This window comes from Kogia breviceps, chromosome 1 (assembly GCF_026419965.1).
Source record: "Kogia breviceps isolate mKogBre1 chromosome 1, mKogBre1 haplotype 1, whole genome shotgun sequence".
Classification (NCBI taxonomy): domain Eukaryota; kingdom Metazoa; phylum Chordata; class Mammalia; order Artiodactyla; family Physeteridae; genus Kogia; species Kogia breviceps.
In genome coordinates, this window is record NC_081310.1 from 91,812,572 (window position 1) to 91,829,718 (window position 17,147).

A 17,147-nucleotide genomic window follows, 5' to 3' on the forward strand; every position below is an offset into this window, starting at 1 on the left:
ACTGTCACCATCTGGGGATCTGCCTTAAAGCATGAAGGTGCCTGGGACACTTCTGACCTCTGTGGAAACTCAGGGAGGGTAGCTGAATTTCAAGACCAACAGTGGCAAACAGGCAGACTTACTTTCTAGACCACCAAACGCCTCATCCTAAATTAACTTTTTGCATTTAGTGGACTGCATGTCATTTGATATGTCCGTGTTTCTTAAATTTGTCTAGGAAATGGAATATTATAAATTGACTCTCTTTGGAAGTGGGGACTCTAAACATTTATTCAAAAATTGGTTTGTGTTCACCGCTGTGTGTATATATGACTGCTGTTAAGTGTTTTAGGAGATGTGATTTAGGTACATAATACAATCTGGGACCCTAAGATTCTGGGAGTCTAGTGAAAGCTCTGCCTTATGAGCAAGTGAAAAACATTAAAACAACCCAAGTAGTACTATAAAAATGGTTTCCACAAATGCTACAGGTCTTCAGAAGAGGGAGATACTGTTATGAGCTGGAGTGGTCAGGGAATACTTCATAGGGCAGAAAATGAGGTTTGAGCTATATCTTGAAGGTGAGTGGAATTTGAAGAGATGTAATGGAGAAGAGAGGTGATTCCTGGGTGGGAAAACAGCGTGTGCAAAGCCAACCAGATGGACATCCTTCATTTAATATCTTTAAGATTTATGGTGTTGATTTGACCAAGTATTAAGTACGGAAATCTGGGCTCATGATCTCCCTACCCCCACCCCCTTACTCTTACTTTTATCTAACCTCTTTTAATTCCTTGAATACCTAGCATGTACTCAGACTGGGCTGGATATAAATGCCAGACAGCACCCTTTTCCTTATGGAGCTTCAGTCTTGTAAATTACCCTAACCTACTGAAAAACATAGAACCAACAGCAATTTTTGAAATGAAAGTGTCAAATTCTATCTTCCTGGTGTGATGCTCTGGGCATGCTCTCTCATTCTCCCAGTGCTTTACAGACCTTTTTTTTTTTTTTTTTTTCTTCCATGCTGCAGAGGTCGGTAAATGGCTATTCCTTACCCTTTAGATGGGAAATTTGATGTCAGGTGATTTGCCAAAGTTCAAGGAGACAAGTTGGTTGGAAGAAACACAGTAAGAGGATTGTTTTTGTGTTTTTTTCCCCTTCCTTTGCTTCTCAGCTGACGTATTATGAAGGAAGCTGCCTTTGAGCAGATAGAAGAAGTGCTTCTTGGCCTTTCTGGAACGAGTACTGCCCTTCTAAACGTGCCCTGGAACTTTAGGAAGAGGCAGATTGTGTCAGGCTAACCAGAGTGCAGGTCACAGTACTGCAGCTCTGAGTTGCTGTGGAGGAATTGGTGACTCATGTGAAAGTGCCCTGGGCTTGTCCATAAGGATTCTGAGATTCTGGTTAACTTGGGACTTGATCTCTGAATCTCTGTCTTAACCTTCAGTCCTCACTGACCTTGGTTTTGGTGATAGAGGTGAAGCTGAAAGCTGGAGTCCATCTTCCTTTGCTTCTTTGACTTTGTCATTGATGGATGCTGTGCCCCAGATTAGGGAGGAGGGCACGATTTGCACTTTACTCAGTCTCCTGCATCATTTGCCACTGCCCAGCATTTTCTATCCCTTGGTCAGTATTGGCCCCTCAGACACATAGATAAGTACATTCAAATTCTGGGCCACTCCTGCTAACCCCAGAGCTATTTGTCTGTCCCTCTGCACTTCTGCAATGCTATGGATTTTCCATTTGCATACAGTTTAACTGAATTTGGGTTGGCGTGTGCTTCTGGATGCTTTTTTATCTATTGACCTGATTTAATGGTACCCATCACCACGGTTTCTAGGAGTGCTGTCTGGGAGCAACACATTGTGTTCCTAACTGATTTTTGCTTTACGGCCAAAGTGGTCCAGTGACTCAGAGGCACTAGAGGTAAAGCAAATAGCTCTGTTTTTTGGGGGGGGTTTTTGTTTGTTTTCTTTTTAAAAGACTGTGTATGAGGACCTTTTCCTGCCCTTTCTCTGCTTTATTTCTAAATCCATTTTTTCCCGTATTCAGCTGCCTGCCCCTCATTCTGCTGTCCCATTAGTCAAAAACCTATGCCTTCTCCCCACTGTGGTTGCTTAGCATCTCTCCTGTGCCTCAACATATGCACATGCATACCTAATTGTCTTACTGTGGTGTTACATACACAGAATGCACATTCTCTTAGGGTCTCTCAGGTTCCTCCCCATCTATGAATCCCAGATAGAACACCCTCCTTAATGGAAAGAAAGTTACAACAGCTGTGGATTGGCCCGGAGTGTTTAAGCATGTATAGGTCTGTGAGAGAGAGAATATGTAAGAGTGTAAGAGGGCAGTGCTGGTGTGGTCAATGGAGCCATTATCTGTTCCTCGCATTAAATGCTACACGTAACCCGAGGGAACAGAATGCGTTGGACAACTCCTTTGGGATTTCTTTGGGCATGTAATGTATTGACTTGGTAAATAACTCTAGCTAATCAAACAATATACTTTGTGTATTCATAGCCAGTTACCTCAAAATTTAGCAGCTTAAAACAACCATAATCATTAATTATATCAGGGTCAAGTTTTTAGGAGCAGCTTAGCTGGTGGTTCTTGCTCAGAGTCTCTTGGGAAGACGCAGTCAAGATGCTGGCTGGGGCTGTGGTCATTTGAAGATTTGACTAGGTTGGAGAGTCCAATTTCAAGATGGCTAACTTGCATGACTGGCAAATTGGAGCTGGTTATTGGCAGGAGACATTAGTTCCTTGCCTCACAGACCTGCCTGTGGAGCTGTTTGGGTGCCTTCAAAACATGGCACTTGGCTTCTCCCAGAGCAGGTGCACTGAGAGAGAAGTGGAAGCTGTAATGTCTTTAAAACCTAGCTACAGAATTCACACCCAGTCATTCCCATAACATCTTATTAGTTACTTGGGTCAGCCTATTCACACTTGGGGGGAACTATACAGGGGTGTGAATACCAGGAGACGAGAGTCATGCTGGTTACCACACACCAAAATCTCAATGGGTTATATCAGTATTTCTTTTCTTACATCTTTATTGGAGTATAATAGCTTTACAATGGTGTGTTAGTTTCTGCTTTATAACAAAGTGAATCAGCTATACATATATCCCCATATCTCCTCCCTATCCCACCCCTCTAGGTGGTCACAAAGCACTGAGCTGATCTGCCTATGCTATGCAGCTGCTTCCCACTAGCTATCTGTTTTACATTTAGTAGTATTTATAAGTCCATGCCACTCTCTCACTTCAACCCAGCTTACCCTTCCCCCTCCCCGTGTCCTCAAGTCCATTCTCTACGTCTGCGTCTTTATTCCTGTCCTGCCCCATACGACCCAGCAATCCCACTATGGGGCATATACCCTGAGAAAACCATAATTCAAAAAGAGTGATGTACCACAATGTTCACTGCAGCTCTATTTACAATAGACAGGACATGGAAGCAACCTAAGTGTCCATCGACAGATGAATAGATAAAGAAGATGTGGCACATTTATACAATGGAATATTACTCAGCCATAAAAAGAAATGAAACTGAGTTACTTGTAGTGAGGTGGATGGACCTAGAGTCTGTCATACAGAGTGAAGTAAGTCAGAAGGAGAAAAACAAATACCGTATGCTAACACATATATATGGAATATAAAAAAAAAAAAGGTTATATCAGTATTTCTTACTTCACAGTCCTGTGTGGGAAGGGGGCTAAATTACATGCAGTCATCTGGGGACCCAGATTTTTTCCATCATGTTGTTCTACCTTCCTCTAGGGCCTCAGTGTCCTCTATTCATCTGAGAATGAGAAAGACAGCAAGGATTTCCTTTGGGAGTTGATTTCTTTTTTTAAAAAAATTTTTTTTTGCGGTATGCGGGCCTCTCACCACTGTGGCCTCTCCCACCACGGAGCACAGGCTCCGGACACACAGGCTCAGTGGCCATGGCTCACGGGCCCAGCTGCTCCGCGGCATGTGGGATCTTCCTGGACCGGGGCACGAACCTGTGTCCCCTACATCGGCAGGCGAACTCGCAACCATTGCACCACCAGGGAAGCCCCTGGGAGTTGATTTGAATAATCAGTCTTGGTGGTGGTGAGCGTCAATTCTGTTCACCTTTCATTGGCCAGACTCACAGGAGGTTGGAAAATTTTGCCAAGCTGTGTGTTTTTAGTAAGGTGAGGAGAGCGTGGATGTTGGCTTCGTGATTTCTGCAGTATTCCATCAAATTATAAAACGTATGGTAAAGGCTCTGTCATTGAAGAAGGACCAATATCAACCAAGTAGACTGGTGGTGCCCACGGTAGCCACAGTCTGCAAATCCTCATGCATTCTCTGAGGGCATTCTTCATGCCCAGCACCACTGGGCTGACTCTGGTGGGGCAGCTGGGCAGTAAGTCTGAGGAGGGATCGAGAGCCATGGTGTCTCAAGCATTTCCAAGCTCTTCATAGAAGAGCTTCCACTTAGTGAGGCGCATTCTGTGTGCTTTACATATGTTATTTAATTTTTGCCTCAAACCCTCCACTTAGGTATCATCTCCACTTTACAAATGAGGAAACTAAGGTTCAGTGAGGGTAAGTAGCTCTCCTGAGACCCCCCTCCCGATCAAAATGTGGTAATGTTGAAATTTAAACTCTTTCTACTTCACCATGCTGCCTCTGAGCTATCCCTAAGTGGAAATCAACAGCACTAACAGTCCAGTGATGCTTTACAGTGGCAGTGTTGGGCCATGGCATCTTGGGAATGGCCTCTTCCTCTCCAGGAGAGAGGTAGTGTCCAAAGACAGTCCCCCAACCAGAGCACGTTGCTCTGCATCCTGGGAGCAGGTGGGGCTATAGAAAGGTACAGGGGAGTCTGTGGTCCCCAGCCCAGAAAGTCTGCTGATTTGGCTTGGCTCAGCCTCTCCTTTTCCCTGGGATTGTACCTCTTGCTTCTGTCTTAGAGGGCAGGGACCTGTTGCCACATTACTCCTGTATTATAACAATGTCACCTCTTGCTCTTGTAGGGCTTCATACCTTTTCAAGATATGTTCACATTGATCACTCCTTTGAGCCTCACAGTCACTCTACAAGGTAGGAAGAATGGGTATTCTTACTCATGTTTGCAGAGCTGAAGCCCAGAGAGGTTAGTGTATCCTTCTGTTGTGCAGTGGGGCAGTGGTCTTGATGGGGTATGTGGTTTTCCTTTGGTTTGGTTTTGTAAATGTAGGAAGAGTGGGCCCAGATGATAAAACTTTGTGGTAATGAGTGTTGGGGGGGTGTTTATAGTTCTTGGAATTTGTACAGAAATACATACATTGATATTGATATGTAGTTATTAATAATTGTTATGCCCTTGAGTAGCATTTTATTTGTCCATTTGGCCCCCCACCCCTGAGTCCATCTGGGAAAATGACAGAGGAATCATGGAGGAGCTGGCATGGCTGAGTGTCACTTTTCAGAGGACATCCTTATAACTGGCAAGACGGGGCCTGAGGCTTGCCATCCTGCCTGCCTGGGAGACCTCCCAAGGGACTTGTCTTGCTTTCTCAGCACCTATTTCTTCCTTTTCTATAACTTTACCTAAGTGGAGGCATTAAGAAGTCCCTTCTTTGAGAGATCGTGTGCTTAGCTGGCAAGGCTGCTAGCACTTGTAGTGCCCTTGGTAGGTCAGGAGTGTTTCATCATCTTGCTAGTGAAACCAGGGTGGAGGAGCGGGGACACTACAAACAGCTAGGATGGGGGTTTGCCCAGGTTGTGGAACTTTCAGTGCTAAAACCAAGACAGCTCCAGGAAGACCAAGATGGCTGGTCCTCCTGGTTGGCATTCACCCCTACCATCCTTTCCCTTGCTTCTGTACCCAAGGAACCTTGTGGCTCATGACAGGTGAGCATCTGGCAGAAGACTCCTTTGTGGATGAAGCCCCTGGTTCAGGACGCAGCATTTTCCTCTGCCTCAGTGGGTGCCTCTCATCCCATCCTGGCTTTTGGCCTTATCCCCTCCCCAGTTTTCTTCTCTGAACCTCCCGGTGCTCCAAGGGTGGAGTGGGCCTCTGACAGCAACATCTAAACAGTTTCTTTAGCTCTGTGGTATGTAAGGAGATGCTCCACAAAAAAAATCTTTTTTTTAAAGGAGAAATCTATTTTTTTTTTTTTTTTTTTTTGGTATGCAGGCCTCTCACTGTTGTGGCCTCTCCCTTTGCGGAGCACAGGCTTTGGACGTGCAGGCCCAGCGGCCATGGCTCATGGGCCCAGCCGCTCCGCGGCATGTGGGATCCTTCCAGACCGGGGCACGAACCCGTGTCCCCTTCATCGGCAGGCGGACTCTCAACCACTGCGCCACCAGGGGAGCCTGAGTAATCTATTTTTTAATAAACTTTTGTCAGACTGATCTGAACCTTTGCTGTGCTTTGTTGGCATCTCAGAATGGGTTGTACGCAGTATAGTTTGAGGTTAAGCTTTTAGGGCAGGTGTGGCAGAGTCTTACTTTTGTTTTCTGAAGCATTTCTCTGTGTCCCAGAGAAGAGCTTTGCCTGCAACCTCTTCTGTCCCGGCCCTGGACCACTTCCTTTTCCCTAACCCAGCACTCGTATTCATTCAAGGTCCTTCAGAATTATTTCCAAATCTAGTTCTCTATTAGGATAGAGCTTGGTCATTCCTTGTTATCATTTTTTTCCCCATACAATCTCATTTCTTCTTGGCTCCCTGATTTTTGGCAAACAAGTGCTCTGTAATTTTTTCATAAAGAAAGGAACAGAGCTCTGAGATACTACGTGCTTTTCCTATATGGTCTGATTTAATTCCCATGATAACCCTGCAGGTTTCCATTTCACAGATGAAGAAGTGGAGGTGCAGGGAGGTTGACCAGCTGGCTGAAATTCACAGACCTGCTTAAAAGTGGCAGAACTGGGATTGGGACTGCCAAGCCTTTTCATCTGATTCTATCATACTGTTATTTTTAGAACATTGGCTTGGAAGCCAGGACACCTGTGTCATAGTCTCATCTGGACCCTGTAACTAACCGGGTGACCTTGAGCAAACAGTTGATCATTGGACATCACTGTCCTGCCTTACTGGAGTAAAAAGTTGGGACTGAAAGACTTTGGGGGTACCTTCCCATGCTAATGTCTCTGTCTTCCATCATTTCTTCTCTCTGGGAAACTATCTTCACAGTCCATGTGTACCTCTCATTCTCTCCCCTTGCACTGGCTACTCTGTTTTTTTTTTTTTTTTTCCTGGTACGCGGGCCTCTCACTGTTGTGGCCTCTCCCGTTGCGGAGCACAGGCTCCGGACTTGCAGGCTCAGCGGCCATGGCTCACGGGCCCAGTTGCTCCGCGGCACGTGGGATCTTCCCGGACCGGGGCACGAACCCGTGTCCCCTGCATCGGAAGGCAGACTCTCAGCCACTGCACCACCAGGGAAGCCCACTGGCTACTCTTAAGGACTCTTGTCTTTGATTATCCTTGTGGCTTTTCTTAGCCTCTTTCCCTCCACGTTTTGGCGAGAGGGATTTTGTTGCTGTGACTTTGGATTCCTCAGACTTCCTGCTTCCTCTAGTTTACCTAGATTACCATATCCGAAAAATCATTGCAAAAGTATTCTGTTTGGTGGTGGTGGTGATGATGATTAATTACTCTGCTATGAGAACTGTTGGGTGGATCATCATGGGAAGGTGGGTAATAAGATGGAGGCTCAACAGTCTGGGACAGCCTGAAGGCAGGTAAAGAATTAGATAACATCTTAAAGGTTCTTGCTTAACAACAGGAAAAGCTACTAATTGTTCATGTTTGTTTGATGGGCCAGGCTTTGTACTAGATGTTGAGGGTACAGTGGTGACAACTACATGCTGCCTAGTTATTGCAGTTAAGGGAGACACAGTTATTATAAGAAGCAAATAAACAATTCTAAACTCACAACTCTGTTAAGTGAAACCAAGTAACAGGGAGAACTAACCTGGACAGGGAGCTGAAAGAAGAGGTAAGTGTCGAGCACTTTGTATACATTATCTCATTTAGTCTTTACAGTGGCTCTGTAAGGGGGGTAGTCTTTGCCCCATTCTGCAGAAGAAGAAACTGAAGCTCAGATTTCAATCCTGACCTGACTCCATAGCCCAGGTTCTTTACCCTATACCTTGCTACCTCCCTTGAGAGTCTTTAATCCCAGCCTATGTAATTCTCTGTGCAGGGCCATCACTTACCCTTTGGCAGAATAGATGGAAGCTTTTCGGTTGTGATTTGAAGGCTGTAGTTAAAAGGCATCTTTGTCCTCAAGTATCCACTCTACTGATCTGATACTCAGTGCTAGAAACTCTGGCCAGTGAATAGCCTTTGAGGATATTTGGTTTCCATGAGATGCTCTTAAGGTGTGAGTGTGTCATCTGGCTGGGGTAGTAAATTAGGACATTTGCTGCTAGTGTTGTCCTAGTTTGTCTAGTTAGCTAGCTGTGTGTGGAATGCATGGAGACTGGGGACTTGGAACCAGGACAGGGAAGTTTTGGTGGGGAAAGAAATTGCCCAGAGGTGTGGTTCTATATTGGGAGGAGGGCTAGAAACGGCACCCGGAAAGATGAGGAATGGGACCCCATGTGAGAGGTTGAAAGGTCACTAGAGACAAACTTTGCCTCTGATGGTCTTGATATCATGTCTGTCTCTCTACATCTTTTCACCCTTCTGAGATACAAAGTGCATCGTATTATTTTTTTCAGCTCTTATGTGAGAAGAAGGAACTGGTATTTATTTTCTCTGTTATACACAGATCAGAAACAGTGCAGCCGAGTGGCTGAGCCGAGAGTAGATGGACTCATGTCTTTATCTGGAGTCCTTGAACCTGCTGCTGCTCAGGGTTTAGTTGGCATCAGGGTGGAAGCTCAGCCTGTTGGGCTTGCCTCTCAGCAGCTGCTCCCCATGAGCAGCTCTTTAGCTTTTCTCTCTTGCTCTCTCCCTTCTCCTGCTCATTTACTTGTTTCTTCGAAAATTCCCCTCTTTAAAACTGTCCCCTCCTTAAGCCTTAGCCTGTTAGGGCACTCATGGTAATGTTTGGCAGAGCTGGTAGCCCTTGGGACACCTTTTTGAGAATAGTGAAGCCTTATCCATACTGTCCTTCGAACTCTAAAGATGAGAAGGGCTATCATGTACAGAGGAGAAAGCCCGTGGGTGCCAGGGTGATGAGAAATATCTTTACGTGTTTGAGGAGAGAGAAGAATCTGAATCTTTATAGAGAGCAGTTTTAGCTTGCCATAGGGGGGAACTTGCCAACAGTTAAAGCTATTGTCTGAGGTAGTAATTTCTCCTTCAGCGGTGGTACTTAAGCCTAGGCTGGTTAACACCATGGCAGGGATTTATAGAAGAGAGAAAAATTTCAGGTATATGTGTGGAGGGGGGAGGGCTGTCAGACAATGTGATCTGTGTTTACTGTCCCTTCTAACCCTAAAATTCTACTTCCTTCATCTCACCATAACACCACTTTTTTGTTTTCTTTCCTTTTAGTTACAGTCTTTGAACGTTGGAATTTTTAAGTTGGAAACTGTGTAATATATTATTTTACCTTTTTACTTGGTGTGTCTTTAAAAATATATTCTTGCCTGGAAGTTTGGTACTGTTTGTGTTTTAGGGCCACCTCAGTGAGCCTGGTGTACCCACGCAGTCCCAGAAATGGTGTGGTGTTTGGACTCTTTGCTCTGGAAGCTTCAGCACGATACAGAAATAATCTATCTTGTGAGCTTCTGTTCAGTTTTACTGCACTGGAGAGTAGGAATATGAAATGGGATTGCTGAACTCTTATAAGATAGAAAACATTCATTTTCTTTGGGAGAGGGAAATGTATCTTCTAGAACTAGAACTAAATTTCAGTATAGTTATAGCTCATTTTTCCCCCAGGGATTATTTCTTTGGTGAACTCAAGCATCTTGATGACAGGCAGCAGTGCAGAAAGGCACAGAAGAGAGATTTGAGCAGCCAAAATGGATGGTGAATCTCATAGCCTTGTGTTGAAGGAGAATCTAATTTGGCTGCAGTTGTACTTTGTTTCCACAGCAGACCAAAAGGGGGAGAGTTACTGCATTGTTTGTGTGTTTTTCTTTTTAAATTTTATTTATTTTTGGCTGTGTTGGGTCTTCGTTGTGTGCGGGCTTTCTCTAGTTGCAGTGAGCAGGGGCTACTCTTCATTGCAGTGCGTGGGCTTCTCATTGTGGTGGTTTCTCTTGCTGTGGAGCATGGGCTCTAGGTGTGTGGGCTTCAGTAGTTTTAGCACGTGGGCTCAGTAGTTGTGGCACATGGGCCCTAGAGCATGCGAGCCTCAGTAGTTGCAGCATATGGGCTCAGTAGTTGCGGTGCGCGGGCTTAGTTGCTCCACAGCATGTGGGATCTTCCTGGACCAGGGATCAAACCCGTGTCCTCTGCATTGGCAGGTGGATTCTTAACCACTGCACCACTAGGGAAGTCCCCCTTGCATTGTTTTTCAATAACAGATTTATTGAGATATAATTCACATGCCATAAAATTCACCCTAATAAGCATGTAAAATTCAGTGATTTTTAGTATATTCACATCGTTGTGTGAATGGTATCTAGTAGCAGAACATTTTCATCATCTCCAAAGGAAAACCTATACCATTAGCAGTCATTTCCCCAGTCCTTGGCAACCACTAATTCACTTCCTGTTTCTATGGATTTGCCTATTCTGGACATTTCCTATAAATAGAATAATATAATATGTAGCTTTTTGTGAATAGCTTCTTTTAGTTAAAGTGATGTTTTCAAGGTTCATCCATACCGTAGCATGTATCAGTACTTCATTCCTTTTTATTGCCAAAAGATATTGTATGGATATGCCACATTTAAAAAAATCTGTGCATCCGTTGATGTACATGTGTGTTGCTTCCATTTTTTGGCTATTGTACATAGTGCTGCTACAGACATTCATGTATAAAATGTTACATAGCCATATGTCTTCCTTATTTATTTATTTATTTATTTATCTTTTGGCCATGCCGTGTGGCCTGTGGGATCTTAGTTCCCCGGCCAGGGATCGAACCTGTGCCCCCTGCAGTGGAAGTGCGGAGTCTTAACCACTGGACTGCTAGGGAAGTCCCAGCCATATGTCTTCATTTTTCTTGGGTATAAACCTGGCAGTGGAATTGCTGGCTGATATATTAACTCTGTTTACTTTTTGAGGAACTGCGAAACTTTTCCAAAGTGGCTGCACTATTTCCTACTGCAGTTTCTCCATATCCTTGTCAACACTTGTTATTGTCTGTCTTTTAAAATTTTATCCATCCTGATAGGTAAGAAGTATGTCATTGTGGTCTTGGTTTGCATTTCCCTAATGACTAGTGGTTGAACATCTCTTCAAGTTCTTACTGGCCATTTGTTTATCTTCTTTGGAGAAATGTCTATTCATATTCTTTGCCCATTTTTCATTTGGGTTTTTTGTCTTTTATTCTGAGAGTTATAGTCTGCATAAAACTCCTTTATCAGGTATGATTTGTAAATCTTTTTTCCCATTCTGTGAGTTGTCTTTTTACTTTCTTGATGATATCCTTTGAAGCACAAGTGCTTTTAATTTTAAGTCCAATTTATTTTCTTTCTTTTGTTTGTGTCATATGTAAGAAACCATTATCTAATCTAAGGTCATGAAGATACACTCCTTTGTTTTCTTCTAAGAGTTTCATAGTTTTAGCTCTTACATTGAGATGTATGATAAATTTTGAGTTAATTTTCACATATATGTGGTAGGAGTCTCATTTCATTCTTTTGCATGTGACTATTCAGTTGTCCCAGCACCATTGGTAGAAAGACCTTTTTCCCCCAATGAATTATCATGGCACTCTTGGCAAAAATCAGTTGACTGTAAATGTAAGGATTTATTTCTGGACTCTCAATTTTGTTCCATTTATCTGTATGTCCAGCTTTATGCCAGTACCATCCTGTCTTGATTACTGTAGTTATGTAGTAATTTTTGAAATTGGGAAGTCTGAGTTGTACAACTTTGTTTTTCTTTTTTAAGATTGATTTGGTGATTCTGGGTCCCTTGCATTTTCACACAAATTTTAGGATTTGACTTGTCAATTTATTGCAAGAAAGGACGATGGGATTCTGTGATATTGTGGTATAATAAATATATATTTGGTCCCTGGTTTCTGACACAGAACTCCTAAAACTCTTAGAATTTCCTGAATGTTAGGGGTGAGAGGAGCATCTTTTGTCACTCATAAGCAGCCCCTTTCAACCTTACCTGAGTTGATGCTAATGAGGTGACTCTTGGTGGGACCCTAATAGCTTTGGGATAGGGGCTGGTTGCCAGAGGAACCAACCTTATTATTAGAGGGTTGGGACATTCAACCCCACCTCCCCACCTCAGGGGAGGTGAGAGGAGCTGGAGATTAAGTCCAACTTCAATGGCCAGTCTATATAATAGAACCTTCTAAACAGTGGGATTTGGGGAGCTTCCGGGTAGGTGTTGGGAGGGTGGTGTGCCCAGAGAGGCTTACCAGAGCTCTGCTCCCCTTCCCACATACTTTGCCCTATGCATCTCTTCATCTGGCTGTTCATTTGTATCCTTTATAGTAATTCAGTACTAGTAAGTAAAGTGTTTCCCTGAGTTCTGTGAGCTGTTATAGCAAATTATCAAACCTGAGAGGGGTCATAGGAACCCGTAATTTATAGCTGGTTGGTCAGAGGTACACGAGATGGAAGACTTGTGATTGGCATCTGAAGTGGTGGGGCAGTCTTGTGGGACTGAGCTGTTAACTGTGGGGTCTGTGCTAACTCTGGGTAGTTAGTGTCAGAATTGAATTAAACTGTAGGATACCCAGTTGGTGTCTGCAGAGAAGTGGAGAATTACTTGGTGTGAAAAACCCACACATATGATATCAGAAGCACTGGTAGTAAAAACAGTTTATAGGTTTTAGTAGAAATTGCACTGAATTTGTAGATCAATTTGGAGAGTATTGCCATCTTTACAGTATTAAGTCTTTTGAACAATGAACACGGGAAGTCTTTCCATTGATTTATGTTGTCTTGACTTTCTTTCAATTATGAGGTATAATTTTCATTGTACATCTTATACTTTATTCCTAAGCATTTTACTCTTTTTGAATATTACAGTATGCTATTGTGAATAGAATCGTTTTCTTCATTTTTGAACGCATTCATTGGTCTTAATAGGGGTTTTTTTTGTGTGTGTGTATCTGTATTAACATGATCTTTATGTAGAAAATCTTATCTGTAAATAGGTTTGCTTCTTATTTTTTCAGTCTGGATGCCTTTTATTTCTTTTCTTGCCTAATTTCCCTGACTAGGACTTCTAGATCAATGTTGTATAGAAGTGATGAGAATGAACATCTTTGACTTGGTCATGATCTTAGAGAAAAAGCATTCAGTCTTTTACCATCAGGTATGATGTTGGCCCTGGGTTTTTTGTAGATGTTCCTTATTAGGTTGAGGAAGTTTCCTTCCATTGATAGTTTGTAAAGTGTTTTCATCATGAAAGGATATTGGATTTTTGTCAAACACTTGGTGTTTGTCCTTTATTCTATTAATATGGTATAGTGCATTAATTAATTTTCATATATTGAACCAACCTTGCATTCTTGGGAAAAATTCCACTTGGTCCTTGTATATGTTGGTCCTTTTTATATGTTGTTGGATTTGTCTTGCTAGTACTTGAGGATTTGGGGACAGTTGTTAGAAGCAGAAGCATATATGGCATATTGTTATCATTCTTGCTGCTAACACTGTAGGAAGCATTAGAAAAATCCTAAAAATCAGCCGCAAGGACTCAGAAGACATAGTAGTAATCTGGAGACATTTCTCATGGAGTCATTGCTGATATTAGCTTATATATTAAGTGATGTATATAATGGTTATTCTGAATCTTGAAGAAATACATTGGATTCTAGTTCAGAGTCTCAATTATTAGGGAAGAGTATAATATATTTTAGGACAATTTCCAGTCAAGAAAGAGAAAAGAGAGAAAAATAGAGAAAAGGTTGGTATTTAAATGGGGGTACATGCCAGTTATGTGGACATTTTACTAGTTGTGGGGTTTTGGTCAGTGATAAATGACAGCTGTACTAGAGATCCTGCATCCCCAACTCTTTTCCTGGTCACAGCCTGTTCATCTGGAGGGAAACATGGCAAGGTATGTACCTCAAGCTGAGCCTGTTCTGTGAGGTTCTGTGAGCAGTGTCATAGTTAACCACTCCCTGCTGGGGGTGGTCCTTGGGGGTGGTGGTGGGAGTCTGTCAGTGTCTGTGTAGCTTGGTTACTGGTGACACTCCCTGCTCATGCTGTTCATCCCTTCCTTTCTGTTTGAGCCTGTTGGGGTTGAATGCTAGATTCCATCTTCCCATTGACTCTATGGCATTTTGAATCACCTTGTTTTGTGCAGAGTCGTTAGTCTGTGAGGATCCAAGACAGGATTATTGTAGAGCTACAAATTCTGCATCTTCAGAGTCTTTTTGGCCCACAAAGGAAGAGCATAATGATATAAAGAATATCATCTCTTTATGGTTGTATGATATTTTAAAAACTAGAATACTTTGGTCTGCATTATCTAATTTTGATTCTTATGACAACTTTGACTTATAGGCAGTACAGATACTAGCTGTATTCTATGGATGAAACAGGCTTGGAGAGTTTAAATACTTAGAATCTAGCAGGTACAGAGTGTTGGCACTGGGAAAATCCCTCTCTAGCATCATCCTGGGGTCTCCTCATCTCTGTGTTTCTTCAGTTCCCTGGTCCTTTCCAATAGTGGGGTTATTTTTTCCTCCTCCAGTGTCATTGCTCCATTTTCATAATGAACATCTTCAGTTCCATTCCCAATGTCATTCAATGAATCAAATGGTAATCCCTTTTCCTTTTTCTGCAAATCTTCATGCCCTGAAATTTTTCATTGGTTTGTTTTTGACCTCATGATCATTCTGGTGTCTGTACACAGGCTTACTTGTCCCGCTCAATTTGAGTTTAATGTAGTGAACCAGGCCTTACTGTGGCACACTGGCTTGTGTTCATCCTGAATGTTTATTTCCTATTGAAGTATGAGTGTTTCAGTGAAGGGTAGCGAGACCCACTTTGGTTCTGATTCCGCCACTCACAAACTATATTCTTCTCTTTAAGCCTCAGTTTTCCCTTCCTTAAAATGAAGGGTTCGATCAAATGACCTTTGAGGCCACTTAAGCTATTGAGTCTGACTCCCTATGATTTTCTCATGTTCTTTGTTCATCTTTCCATTCCTGGTTTACCTGGGTGTTCCACAGGTGATTTCATTATCATGGAACGTCAGTATTTCTCTTTGCCTCTCACTATGCCCTGGGCTTCCCCCTTTTCCTTTTAAATTTTTTCCCACTATAGGAGAAATAAACAGCAGTCTAAGTAAGCATCCCAAGTGGAAGGGATGGAAAGCACTCCCTGACCAGGATGCAGCCCTGGCCCCTGCCCCATGCCTGCATCTGTGATGTAAGCGAGAGATCTTAATTGTGAAGCTGAGGCTTCCATTCAAGAGCTAATAGTTGAAAGACTAGAACAGGTTTCTGTCTTACTGCTTTTTTCTCTCCTCTTTGCTCTATCATTCAGAGTCCTCATAATAAAGAAAAATGATTAAGCCAACCCAGCTAAGCTTTTGCTAATGGAGACTAAAAGAACCCAAAGAGGCAGCCTCTCCATGGGCACGTTGCATGGTTCAGTCTTACCCTCTGTGCCTTTTAGAGAATTGCAAGGCATTAGCATAAAGAGAAGTCACCACAATTATTTATTTTGCACCCAGCCCCTTAATGTTGAGGAGCAGAAAGGATTCTGCTGTGATCTCCGGCACATTCATCGGCCCCCCCGCTGAGCCCCTGATCAATAGTGACACAGTCCCATCAGATGGCCTTCAAATAGTACTTTCTTTTTCAGATGAGCTGGGAGAGAGAGGAAGAAATATAAGTGCTTCATTCCTCTTAGACTACAAATAAATAAAGACATGGTGTGCAGCTGCATTTCAAGCATTTTGGAAGCTTTTCTGGTGTGTGGGTGTTGGGGGCGGTTAGGGGGAGGAGTGGGGAAGGGGAACCTGCACTGAGGCTTCTGTCTTGTTGCAGGCGGTGGTAAGAACACTGGTAAATGTCCATATGGGTACTTCTAAGTCCCCACTCCCCCTCCTGCACACCTCAGCACCTGGACAACAGAGCAGGCCGCAGAACTGGGGTGTGGGGCACCCCGAGGCAACTTTTCTCTTTTTGGTTCCCTCCCCCAGAGCATTTAGTAGAAGGTCATTGGCTGAGTGCGTGCCCTGGAATCTGGGGCCACCGCTGCTGCTGCAGTTAATGCTGCTTTGTTCGATGCTAAATGAGGCGAGAACTTTCACCCAGGTCACATTCATAATCCTGCTCAGCAGGACGCTCAGCTGTGCACCGAGAGCAGCTTCTGCAGGCAAGGAGGAGCTTTCCTGTTGGAGCAGTCGTGCTGGCCTGGAGTGGGGAGAACGGGCTTTTCGATGTCAGTTCTGCCATGAACTGTGTCCTTGGGCAGGTCGCTTCTGCGGGCTGCAATTACCCCTCACTCATTCAGCAGATACTTGAGTCTTACTCTGCCAGGCCCTGTTCTAAGGGCTGGGAATGCGGGAATATGAGGGCAAGGTCTCAGCCCTCAAGGAGCTTCCATTCTAGTGGGCAAGGCAGATAGTGACCATGTAAATGAGGCAAACCCCTAAGTGCAGACCATGTTAAATGCTGGGAAGGATACAGCATGATGTGAAAAAGAGTAACTTTAGATGGAGTCATAGCGGTGAATATTTATTCAGCACTGGCAGGATACCCAGCTGTGCTAAATGCTTTTCATATGTTCTTACTTAATCTTTCTTCTGTGACATAACCTTGGACATGATTCCTAAGGTTCCTTTTGGGAAACTGTCTGCACCTATGATTCCAAGTTTTTAGCAGGTATCAGGACAGAGGATTGGTTAAGGGACTAACTCAGATGGACCCATCATAGCTGGTGATTTCTAGATACAAGCAGCGTATCAGATTTTCTACTGCTTCTGTGTATTTTTGGAGAGAGAACTCAGTGTGGCCAGGAGACCTGAAGGATATGAGAAGGTAGGCAGGGTGATGGAATAAAAAATCAGGCCAGGTTTGGGACCCGAAGGGAGGGAGTTAATAAGAATGCAGGCAGTGGGGAGGGTTCTGGACTGGGACCCAGG

At 43.5% G+C, this 17,147-nt stretch overlaps 1 protein-coding gene across 6 annotated transcripts in view; it reads left to right on the forward strand.

The window, feature by feature from the left end:
* Positions 1 to 17,147, forward strand: part of LOC131741133 (carboxyl-terminal PDZ ligand of neuronal nitric oxide synthase protein) — a 307,112-nt gene that overhangs the window by 58,389 nt on the left and 231,576 nt on the right. Inside the window, exon 1 of one of the 6 annotated variants that reach the window (XM_067039962.1) lies at positions 4,993 to 5,061. The exons of the other annotated variants lie outside the window; for them this stretch is intronic. The gene's annotated coding sequence lies outside the window, so the exon portion shown is untranslated. Of the gene's footprint in view, positions 1 to 4,992; positions 5,062 to 17,147 lie in introns of those variants that run through there. 6 annotated transcript variants of the gene reach the window in all.